Here is an 11,456-nt window from a genome sequence, read left to right as displayed (position 1 = left end):
AGCATATTCAGATATTTTCAGTAAATAAGCGGCAGGATAAAAAATTAAAGACCACGCATATGAGGGGCAAAAATTAGTGACTAATGCTTTTGAAGGGAAATGGCCAATTTGCAGGAATGCCCTTATTTTGTGGTCTTTAATTTTTAGCCTTGCTAGAACTCTTTGGTTTCGGGTTCGAATCCTCGCTCAGTCAAAAATATAAAAAGAAATTCGTAAGGCAGAATTTCGCTACTTTAAGGTAGAATTTCAAACTCTCCGTGATTAGGCAAAGTTTTGTCTTATACTTGAAGGCAAAACTATGTCTTAAGGCCTAACTTTACTATAAAATTCTGCCTTGCGAAATTGTCTTTTCTTTTTTTACTGAACCTGAATTGGAATCCCAAACCTCATGGTATTAGATAAAAGAACCAAAAATTAAAGACCACTAATTTGAGGGACTAAAATTAAAGACCAGTGCATTTGAAGGGTACTCCGCACAAAAAATTGAAGGGAAGTATGTGCAAAAATGTGAGGAAATTACAGTATTTGTTCTTCAAATGGGTTGGTCTTTAATTTTTGTTTTTCAAATGGGCCAATTTTTAACTTTTGTCCTTCTAGTGGAGCATAAATTCTCTAAGAGCGTGGAGCGTAACTTATAAGTATACTATGACACGAAGGTATAATCTTACAAGTCGCAAAAAAAAATTATTTTACTTGAGGGCCAAAAATTAAAAACCAACACAAAATAGAGACAAAAGTGCAAATGACACTCGGTTATGTCGATGTGTGGGGAAATGGAGTTGGGACTACTGCAACAATGGATGGGCTCACCTTCCTTATGCACGCACCCGCTGCTTCAACCCAGTTCTTTCTATTTTTGCACTAGCTTTATTAGATTCTTTTTAGGAAAGTTACATAAATAAAAGTAAATAATTAAAATATTTCGTAATCTACAATTATTAATTAAATTACATAATCTACAATATATACTATATATTTAGGTTATATGTATGATTTTATACCATAAAAAAAATTGCTATGAATAATGGGCTAATAATGAGTTTTCTAAATTAGTGATAACCAAATTAAATACATATCAGAATACATTAATTACTTTTCTAAACATCTCAATCTACTCACTAGCATTTTAATCCGTAAAATAGTATACTAATATGATATATATTATACAATTCTTTAAACAAGTATATATATTCTTGTACTTATATATCACGTATATTTCACTATTATATACTATATATAATATTATTTTTATGTATATTAACTAGTACTAGATAGCCCATGCCGGTGCTGCGCACGGGCCAATACTTTAGATTATAGTGCATTTATGTATGTAGGTGTTTTTGAATAGTGATAATATATATATATATATATATATATATATATATATATATATATATATATATATATATATATATATATATATATTATGTTCAAAACACGATTAATATAACATTGCAGTGTCTGCTCCGTATCTAAAATTTTATTATATTAATGTTTGCTACGAACACAAAATCGGCAAATTTATTAATATTTTTTAAAAGAGAAGACTTGTTTAAAAGGAAATTATTTTTTCTCTTTGACATAAAATAATAGCAATATTTAAGCATCAGTTGATACTTTTAATTTTAATTCGATTAATTTAAAGGTGTAAAATACTTATTATTTTTTATCAAATTTTGATTTGGACAATTCTAATTCAAATTATTAAATTAATTTTACATGTTTAAAACAAAACAAAATAGAAATTGATTTTTTATTTAAACGAAGAAATACTATTTTTAATTTTTGGTAAATATTATCGGTTTAGCTCATTTTACTTGTCATGTTGTCTTTTGCATGGGTTTTAAAGAAAACATCGATTAGAATTATAATTTGACTAATTTACCTTATTCATTATTTGATCTCCATTTGATATATTTTTTTACGACATTAATTTCTTTTCACATTTATTAGAGCAAGAATAAAAATAAAAAAGTAATTAAATTCTATCTTATTTTAAAATATAAATATTTTAAGTATATTTATTTTAGTAAACATAACAAATAAATGACATGGCGGAATAGCAAATACAACAGTTTAATATCTAGATTAGATCTCAGGCTAATATAAAAAATAAAAAAAAAAAAAAAAAAAAACCTTGTATGGTTTGACTACTTAACAGTTTGAAGAAAAGCAATTTCATTTGCTCTACTAATGGATTGACACGCACGTGGTAATGAATTCATCATTATTGACTTAATGAGATACATTTGAATTACATGAATATTGTTTGATTTTTTAATAGGGGGCGCACTTTTTTTTTTAGACATTATTAATTTGCACTATATATATATTATGTCCACAACATGATTAATATAACATTGTAGTTCGTACTCCGTATCTAAAACTTTATTATATTAGTGTTTACTACGAATACAAAGTCTGCACTTTTTTTTGACATTATTTTTTTTAATATGGGGTTCACTTTTTTTTTCATATTACTTGATTTTGTTAATATGGGGTCCACTTTTTTTTACCGTGAGTTTGGAGATAGTGGGTTCCATTTTTTTTTTATATTGCTTGATGTCGTTTAGTATGGGGTGCACTTTTTTTTTGACATTATTAGTTTGTATTATTTTTATGCATATAATATATATACATATACTATGTTCAAAACACAATTAATATAACATTGTAGTTTCCGATCCGTATCTAAAACTTTATTATATTAGTGTTTGCTACAACTATAAAGTTTGCACTATTTTTAACATTATATTTTTTTTTAATATGGGATTCACTTTTTCTAAGCACTTTTGTATTTTAAGTATGTTGCTGTACAATAATTTCATTTGCTTCCTCTAATGGTTGATACGCATGTGGCAATGAATCCATCATTATTGATTTAATTGTTTGATTTTGTAAGCACTTTTTTTTAACATTGTTTGTGTTACATCCGACATTTTCGCTTGTTCGAAAAATTCAAGATAAATTGACCTGTAATGAATGAGGCCACAATTGGACACTACTTGGTATGAATGTGTAGGTTATGAATTCAATGGTGTGGAATTACGAAGGGTGGCCAAGGGCAAAAATTTGAATTTTGGAAACTTGCCTTATGAATTGCAAAATATAGCCGAAGTGGGCTTAACAAGAATTAATAAAATGAGGCCCAACTTTAAAGGGCCCAACCGGCCACCCTATGTCAAGGCCCATGATTTAATTAAATTCCATGGAAATTGTATATATTGGATAAGTATTAAGAATATTCAAGAAGCACAAAACAAAAGCCAAGAACAAGAAAAGAAAGAAGCCATTTCGGGTGAGAAAGAGGAGAAAAGAAAAAGGAAGAAAAAAAAATTGGAGCCAATTCTTGGGTTCAAAAATTCATCCCTTGGGAGATTATGACTAAGTGCAAGGCCCTCTTCAAGTTGGTATAAAGATTGTGGCAAGAAAACACTTTCATCCTCCAAGTGAAGGGCTTGAAGAAAGGTGAGAATTTCATGCTTTTGTTGTGTTATAAATGGTATATGTATGTTGTAGTATGTGTGAATGAATGAAAAATATGGAAATTTTGTGTGTTGGAACAAAGGGTGTGTTGGCCGAATATGTGGGTATGAACTACATGTCTTGAATGATTTGAATTTATGTTGTAATCTAGTTGTAATATGATGGAAATTGTATTGGAAATGAAAGTGGGATGAATTAATGAAAGTTGGAGGATATTGCATGTTGGCCGTGTGGTGCCTTGTATGAAAGTGGGTGTTTTGAATTCATTTAATGCAATACTTGTGTTGTTATGACTTTGTGAAGTAGATGGAAGGATAATGTTTAAGCTAAAACGAAGAATTTGTTGGTTAAGTGTCGTCGGAAAGTATGTCGCGTTAGCGTGATTTCTTGAAATTATGATTGAGGATAATGAACTTGGAATATGAAAATGTGTTTATGAACTTGTATGTTGAAGGTTGGGAAAAAAATTTGGATAAGTAGTGGCTTTAATGGAAAGTTGTATGTTTGTATATTGTGTGTATATCGTGTGAGAATGGTATGGATACCTTCGATGTATGTTGTAATGACTTTGATAGGTGATGAATATCAAAAATAATAAGTTTGGTTTGGAAATGCAAGTTTGAAACGAAAAAAATGTGTCGTTATGTTGAAAGATGGCTAATGATGCCTTAGCGTATGTCTTGATGTATTGTTGTTGTTTTGATGTCATTCCTGGGATGTTGTGGTAATGAATTGAGCCGAGCTAAGTCTCGGGGATGTCGTATATACAGAGGAAATGCTGCCGAAATTTCGGTAGGCAAGTATGTGTAAAGTTGGAATATTGAAAGAGTGAAACTAACCAAATGGTAAACTTGACCATTTCCAGATTTTGGACGAAATTTGGATTGACGCCAAGCGAGCGTAACGCGTTGTCGAGGTATGTGAAGCACTTCCCTATGCTCCTAGGCATGTTCTGGATGTGGTAGGCTCGGCCGCGAGCCTTAAGTACGACTCCGTTCCCCGGAATTCGAGACGGAAAACCGCTCCAATTCCTTCAATCTAATTGAACCTATTTTCTTACAAATTGCCTTTAAAGTGAAATTTTGTACAAAACTTCCCTAAACGGAGTCGGAACACTTCCAAACGATTATGGAGGACCTCATAAGGTCTATTAGCAATAATCTACGTATGTAGCCTCGAGTTGGTCCGAGGCGGGCCCACAAGGCCCGATATCTTCGGTAAAATTTTAAATATTTCCGTTTTGGTCCGATTTCCTCTAAAAACCTCTGGACTATTATTTTGTGTATGATATGATTATTTTGTGCAATTTATATAAAATGATTTTTGAGCATTCGAATATCTGATTCTGATAATAATCTGTCGTGCCTTCACAACTAGGATATAGGCGCGTACTATGCATACTATCTGGATATTCTGATTTTGGCTCGCCGTTTGGCACCCTTCAGTTTGATTGAGTCTGTATGTTGAGTCTGTATGTAAGTAGTTTCTCATTTATCGGTTCGTGTCTGTCTCAATGCATCCTTTCACTGCGACCCGGGCCAGGTTCTGTTATCGTGCATATTTCTCTGCATTGTTCACCGCGTCCCTCGGCGTACGGGCCGGGATCTGTATGTCTGTATGATCTGTGTATGGGGATGGCGGCCAGGATGGCATATGATCTGATCCGATTCTGTCTGTCCACCGCGTCCCGTACTAAGAGGGTCGGGTTCTGTTACCGCGCCCCCAGACAGGGCCGGGATCTGTATGAATATATGCGTGTGCCATCTGTATTTATAAAGCACACGTCTCTGTATGACTCTGTATGACTCTGTGCTACTCTACATGCATAACTCTGTCCGATATACTTCTGTTTGTCCGTCTGTGTTACGGCTAAGTCTGTATGTCCGTATGGGTTCTGATTCTGCTCGTCTGTCCGTATTATGATTTCGTCGGTCTGTCCGAACCACGACCCTGTTTATCTGTATAGAATACGATTCTGTATGTCTGTCTGAATCATGACCCTGTCCGTCAGTCTGATTTATAATTCTGTACGTTATATTTCTGTGACTCCGGTTCGGACTATGTTTATATCTGTTATGTATCTGCTTTACATACTCGGTACATTTTTCGTACTGACCCCCGTTCTTCGGGGGCTGCGCTACATGCCCGCAGGTACAGACGTGCCAGGTGACGCGCCGCCAGTATAGGTTCTGATCTAGCTGTTTGAAGAGCTCCTTTGATCCGGAGCGTATATTTTTGGTATATATCTTCTGTCTTCTGTACACTCTGTATGTATGGATATTCTGGGTACGGCGGGGCCCTGTCCCGTCATATGATTCTGTATGTCTGTAGAGGCCTGTAGATAGATGTGTGGGTTTCGGGTTTCGTCTGTATGTTAGCCTTATCGGCTTATCTATATGTTTCTGTATGTTCAGATATATATATATGTTTGCGCGCGTGCCGTAGTTGTATCGGCCTATTTCTGTAACTTCTGTTTAAAAAAAAAAAAAAAAATCCGTATGATTCGAAAGTCGGTCGGGTAGGTACGTACGGGTACCCAGTTAGGGTACCAATCGCGGCCCACGGGGTTGGGTCGTGACAGTTTGTTTTTTTAATATGGGATTTACTTTTTTTTAATATTGCTTGATTTTGTTAATATGGGATCCACTTTTTTTGCCCGTGAGTTTGGATGTGGTGAGTTTCACTTTTTTTATTCTCTTTTTTTTTTTAATTACTGGTTGGTGTTTAATATTGGGCCCACAATTTTTTGGGATCCACTTTTTTTTCCCGTGAGTTTTGGATGTGGTGGGTTTCACTTTTTTTTCTTCTCTGTTTTTTTTAATTACTGGTTGGTGTTTAATTGTTTGATTTTTTAACAGGGGGGTGCACTTTTTTTTTGACATTATTAATTTGCACTATTTTTATGCATATATATATATATATATATATATATATATATATATATATATATATATATATATATATATATACACTATGTTCAAAACACGATTAATATAACATTGTAGTCCGTACTTCGTATCTAAAACTTTATTATATTAGTGTTTACTACGAATGTCTGCACTTTTTTTTGACATTATTTTTTTTTTAATATGGGGTTCATTTTTTTTTTCATATTACTTGATTTTGTTAATATGGGTCCACTTTTTTTTACCGTGAGTTTGGAGATGGTGGGTTCCATTTTTTTTTATATTGCTTGATGTCGTTTAGTATGGGGTGCACTTTTTTTTTTTGACATTATTAGTTTGTACTATTTTTATGCATATAATATATATACATATACTATGTTCAAAACACGATTAATATAACATTGTAGTTTGCGCTCCGTATCTAAAACTTTATTATATTAGTTTTGCTACAAATATAAAGTCTGCACTTTTTTTTTAACATTATATTTTTTTAATATGGGTCACTTTTTCTAAGCACTTTTATATTTTAAGTATGTTGTTGTACAATAATTTCATTTGCTCCCTCTAATGGATTGATACGCATGTGGCAATGAATCCATCATTATTGATTTAATTGTTTGATTTTCTAAGCACTTTTTTTTTAACATTGTTTGTTTTTTTAATATGGGATTCACATTTGTTTTTTAATATTGCTTGATTTTGTTAATATGGGATCCACTTTTTTTTTTCCATGAGTTTAGATGTGGTGGGTTTCACTTTTTTTTTTTTTTTTTTTAATTACTGGTTAGTGTTTAATATGGGGCCCACAATTTTTTGGGATCCACTTTTTTTTTCCCGTGAGTTTGGATGTGGTGGATTTCACTTTTTTTCTTCTCTATTTTTTTTTAATTACTAATTGGTGTTTAATATGGGACCGACAATTTTAAAAAAAAAATATTGGTAGTTGTTTAAAATATGTGGGCTCACAATTATTATTTTTAGGCCCACAAACGGACGACGAAATGAGCCGAACTGGCTCTTCTATATAGTGTAATATACTATACATATATAAAATAATTTCTTATGTGTAGTAAACAAAAAGTATAACTAAATTACAGAATCTACAATATATACTCTATATTTAGGTTATATGTATGATTTTATACCATAAAAAAATTGCTATGAATAATGGGCTAATAATGAGTTTCCTAAATTAGTGATAACCAAATTAAATGCATATCAGAGCACATTAATTACTTTTCTAAACATCCCAATTTACTCAGCTAGCATTTTAATCCGTAAAATAGTATACTAATATGATATATATTATACAATTCCTTAAACAAGTATATATATTCTTGTACTTATATATCACGTATATTTCACTATTATATAATATATATAATATTATTTTTATGTATATTAACTAGTATATGCTATACATATATAAAATAATTTCTTATGTATAGTAAACAAAAAGTATTATATATATATATATATATATATATATATAATATTATTGTATATATCAGGCATATATTGTTTATTATATTAAATATATACAAATATAAATTTAATTGAGTTAATTTTCCTATTTCATGGAAGAGAGAGAGAGAGAGAGAGAGAGAGAAAATGAATAATTAATATGTGATGGCAAAAAAAAAAAAAAGCCAAGTTTTATTGAATGGGGTGTCAACTATTAATTAAGATCCTATTTCAATGGTAATCCATAAGTAATTATGTTATTCTTTCTACATATTGTATATTGTATATTTTATATGTTATTGTAGAGTACAATTGGTTGACACATAGAGTAATATATTCATATATTACGTATATTGTAATATTCTACACTATATGCACAAATAATATTATTATATTATATACTATATATAATATACAAACTTAAATATACTAATTTCTACTATTATATACACAAAATATTTTGTTATCATCTTTTCAGTTAAATATACCAATTTGAATATACCATATACTTTTTAAGGTATATTTTCATGTACATTTCTTATACCATATTTCCATATACCATATCTTTTCATGTACTTTTCTTAATATTAATATATTCATATAGTTTTTTTGTCACAAAAAATAATTGAATTATCATCAAGTGAAATTAAAAAAAAAAAAAAAAAAAAAGGAGGAAACGAAAAGAAAAAAATATTTTTAAAACGGTAGATGGAATATGGGATTTGAAGTTGATTTTATTATGTTTATTTGAAAAATTACATTCTAATAATTTTGAATGAAAAAGAAAGTAAAAAGTGGATATGCATTAATGGTAGTAACTTCTAAAATTAAGTATTATTAATATTTTAGGAATGTAAAAAGTTGTATTTTTGTAATTAAGAAATTAAAATTTGAATAAGTTGTATTTATGTAATTTTTTTAAAGTAGTAGTAACCTTTTTAATTACCATTTGAAAAAGTTGTATTTGTGTGACTTTCCCTTCTTTTTAATCAGGCAAAAAGACTTAGGCCCCGTTTGTCCATAGAAACCAAAAAAGAAAAATCACTTTTTTTGGAATTTTGAAGTTGGAGCTGTGTTTGGTCATAGTTTTTGAAATTGTAGTTTTTGGTGAAATGTAGTTGTAAAAAAGTGAAAAATTTTGAAAAACAAGTTTTTTGAGTTTTTGATATTCCGGAATACAACTTCAAGTTGTATTTGGAATTCTTATGGCCAAACGCTGAAAAGTGAAAAAAAAATTCGGAATAAAGTGAATAATTCTTCTGGCCAAACTAGGAAAATCAAATATTTTTTACTTTATTTGGAATTTTTGAGTTGAGGATAGAGTTGTGTTTAGTTATAGTTTTTGCAAAGAATATGTGGTTGTTTAAATATATTGAAAGTAAAAAAGTAAAAATAAGGTTTTAGCGGTTTTCCAAATTCCAAATACAACTTCAAGTTGTATTTGGAATTTTCATGGCCAAACGCTGATTTCCAAATAAAGTGAAATAATTTTTCGAAAAAAGTGAAAAGTTCTCATGGCCAAACGGGCCCTTATTTTTATTTAAATATCATAAAAGTTATTAAAATACTTTTTATAATAAGCAATAAAAAAATATGTCACTTATTTTGCGTATCAATCTCAAACTTAACTCCAAGTACTTTTTAATACAGGACAATTTAATCAAGAGCAGTTAAAACTTCAGGACTGTTGAACTCTATAGTCCGAAACTTCAGGTTTCATTCAGTTTTTTCAATTCAAATTTCAAATTTTCCTTCTTTGCAGTACATATAATAAGATTTTCGTTTCATTGTGGTGTCAATATAAATACGGAGATATCTGTTTCACATTCAAACCATGTGATTCAAACAATACATAATTTATGTTTTATTTGAACTGAAATAGCTCAATTTTAGAAAAATTAAAGCTGAAATCCTAAAGTTTGAACTAAAAACTTAACGAAAGGACACTGTGTTTTAAGTTTTGAATTGAGAAAAATGAACTTAATGACGCAATATACTAAAGTTTTAAACTAGAAAAAACTGAACTTAAGGACATAATATTCTAAAGTTTAGAACTGGGGAAAAAAGAAGAAGCTGAACTTGAGGACGCAATATACTAAAGTTTGAACTGAAAAAAACTGAACTTAAGGACATAATATCCTAAAGTTTTGAACTGGAAAAATTGAACTTAAAAATACAATATCATGAAGTTTTGAACTGAAAAAACAAAACTTCAGGACTAAATGTCCTAAAGTTTTGAACTAAAAGTCCATTTTTAATTGAAAGACTAAACCATGATACAGTGTCTTGAAGTTTTGATCTAAAAATAGTGTACTTCTAGAAACTTTATCCTGAAGTTTGAAGAAGCATCAACCCTTGCCCTCTTGTAAAGTTGTGGCTAAACTTTAATAGGCATAATACACAAATAGACCCTCAAATTTAGCATCAGCCGGCAAGTACACCCTCCAATCTTGGATGTGCACAAGTGGACACCCCAATTTGTATAAAGTTGAAGACATAAATACAAATACTGACGTGGCACTAACGTGGCACAAAACTTTGGAGTTGTCCAGATGATCATTGTGTAAGTTGGAGTGTTTAACTAACAAAGTGGAGACAAGTTGAGATGTCTACTTGTGCACATTCAAAGTTAGAGAGCATACTTATCGGCTGAGGCCAAGTTTGAGCGCCTATTTATGTATTACGTCAACTTTAAATAGTTTACAAACACTAGCTAAGACTTAATCTATGTTCCTAAAAGTAGCTACCTAGCGCCACTATAGTATAAAAAAGCAAAGTAATTTCACGGATGATCACTCAATTTTTAATTTATTGTACCAAAGGCAGTAGACTATTTTTTTTATGAAGAAAAAGCCACTCGATTATCCCTAAATATCACAAAACTTCATTAAATATTTTTTTTCTTGAAACCAAAGTGACTTAGCTTTACCTAAGTATCACAACAATAGTATTATGTCAACACGGTGTCTTTCTATTTTCTTTTAGTGATTTTTTGTGATACTTAGACATAATTGAGTGATTGTTTTCATTATAAAACAATAGTTTAAACAACTCCTAATCTTGCACGCTCATATCTCTTCCAACCCCTTGAATCCTTCACCTATGTATACATGTCTCACCAATTCGAATAAAAGAACTCGCACTTTGATTTTCTGAAGAAAAAAAGGCAATTATAATTATTAATAATGGTAGCTCTCGGCCACCTTCGACAATTTATGTTCACTTATTTCAATACCTTAGTCTTGCAAAAATTTAAATTGCAATAATTATATTTAATAAGATTGAACGATTAAATCACTTCATCTACCAAAAGTGAATTATTGTAATTTGATGATGTTACTTTCTTTTATAAGGTTCGGACGATATTATTATGTGTCATACTAAAGTACAGAGTGAGACGAACTGCTTGTCCTCGCAAATTTAAATTGTTCCTTACCAAATTAGTATTACTCGATGTTTGTCTAAAACAAGTAATTTCTAATTTGTTTGATAATCAACTTCATCAACAAAGCAAGAGGCTAGCTAGGTAAAAATGTATTTTCAAAAAGCTTTATGCTTGCTAACTTCTCTCCTTTCTTCTTTCTCGAGTAGATTTGTTAT

This window comes from Lycium barbarum, chromosome 7, assembly GCF_019175385.1.
Source record: "Lycium barbarum isolate Lr01 chromosome 7, ASM1917538v2, whole genome shotgun sequence".
Taxonomy (NCBI): Eukaryota; Viridiplantae; Streptophyta; class Magnoliopsida; order Solanales; family Solanaceae; genus Lycium; species Lycium barbarum.
The sequence above is the reverse complement of the archived record's forward strand: the minus strand, read 5'-3'. Positions refer to the sequence as shown.